Below are 1,912 nucleotides of genomic sequence, written 5' to 3' on the forward strand. Positions count from 1 at the left end.
CTTATGATTACTGACCTAGGCCTTAGATAGATAAATTGCCATCAAGCCTGTTCTGACTTACAGCAGCCATCCAAAATATTTTTTTAAGGAACAAATAAAGGAAGGAAAGGAAGAAGGAGGGAGGAAGGGAGGATAAAAGAAAAGAGAGCAAGAAACAAACTCTTTAGTTTTGCGCCTTCCACACAGCAGTTGCTATTGTGAGCCCATAGCTGAGGATCTTCCTCTTTTTCACTGACCCCTGATTAGCCAGACATGATGTCCTTTTCTAAGGACTGGTTCCACTTGATCACATGTCCAAACTGTGTGAGGGTGTCTTGCGATCTAAGGAATATAATGAGGACTTCTACCAAGACAGGTTTGTCTTTTGTTCTGGCAGTCCATGGTCTATTTAATATTCTTCATCAACACCATAATCCAAAGAAATCACTTCTTCAGTTTTTCTGATTCATTGCCCAGATTTCAAATGAAAATGAGGTAACTGACAATACCTTAGTGCAGACTGGTTTCCCTTAGCCTTCAAAGTGACATGTTTACTCTTTAGTATTTTTGCAGAGGATTTTCTCAATGTGATGCATCATTGTTGTTTTTATTATTATTATTACTGTTTGCATGGGTTTTTGTAGTTTCAAGTAAATTGATAACTTTAATTTTTTCTCTGTTGTGAGGATCTTTTATTTCTTTCTGTACTTACTTTATAGTTTTTATACTACAATTCCTTTCTCTAGTAATTCAGTTCCTATATTATAAGAACACTGCTTGAGTTGTAGATGAAGACATAGTGGTTTTAAAGTTCAGTTCTGTCACCTACCCACAGTTACCTTGGATAAATAACTCCAACTCTTACAGCTTCTGCACCCTCTTCTTTTAAATGGATAATAACAGTGTCTATATTTTTCACATGGGACCAATAGTTAGTGATTATTATTTATAAATGATATTGTGCCTAAATATTTTACCAAACCAATGAATATTTGTGGGGGGGAAAGAAATAGACTCCAGGCTGATGATTACCCCATCATTATAGATGATTTTAGGAGTCCCTGGGTGTACAGAGGGAGACAGTTGAGGATATTGCCTTCTCAAGAGAATTTCACCTTCAGAAACCCTAGGAACAGTTCTACTCTCTCCCATAGGGTCACTGTGAGTCAGAATTGACTTCATGGCAGTTGGTTTCTGTTTGAGTAGTGAAATGGTTAAGTGCTTGACTACTAGCTGAAAGGTTGATGGTTCGCACCCACTCATGAACATCTCAAAGAGGGCTGAAGATCTGCTTCTGAGAAGTCACAGCCTTGAAACCCCAATTAAGTAGGTCTACTCTGCACACCTTGAGTGGCCAAGAGTTGAAACCCACTTAAAGGCAACTGTCTGTTTTGTTTTTCCTTTTGGAAGATGATTTCTCAAACTCATTGCCATCAACTTGATGTTAACTCATAGTGATCCTCTAAGGTAGAGTTAAACTGCCTCAGTGAGTCTCTGAAACTGTAACTCCTTAATGGAATAGAAAGCCCCATATGTCTTCTGAGGAGCAGTTGGGGATTTTGAACCTCTGACCATGAGTATTGCAGCCCAATGAGTAACCGCAATGCCACCAGGGACCCTAGATGATTTCTAGCCCTTGTCAAAAATGCCATTCACTGACATTAGGGACAACAGGAAAAAGTTAAGTGTTTGGTTTCCCTTTGGCAAAGGCTTCAAAAATTAATTACTCTCCCCTGAGGAACTAGCAGAGACATTACCACCTTGAAGAAAATTGCATCTCCATGATGAGAAAACTGACAGAGCTGAGGAGGTAGGACTGAGGATTTCTGGGCAGAAAGTCACAAGGGCAGTTCATCTTCCTGACACAGGCTGAGGCCAGCCACGGGGTTCTTGTAAACTAGTGAGCAGAAGATACTGCGGTTCCAAGGACCGT

The sequence above is a fragment of the Echinops telfairi genome, unplaced genomic scaffold (assembly GCF_000313985.2).
Source record: "Echinops telfairi isolate 266 unplaced genomic scaffold, ASM31398v2 ScPeMD7_60;HRSCAF=208, whole genome shotgun sequence".
NCBI classification, from domain to species: Eukaryota; Metazoa; Chordata; class Mammalia; order Afrosoricida; family Tenrecidae; genus Echinops; species Echinops telfairi.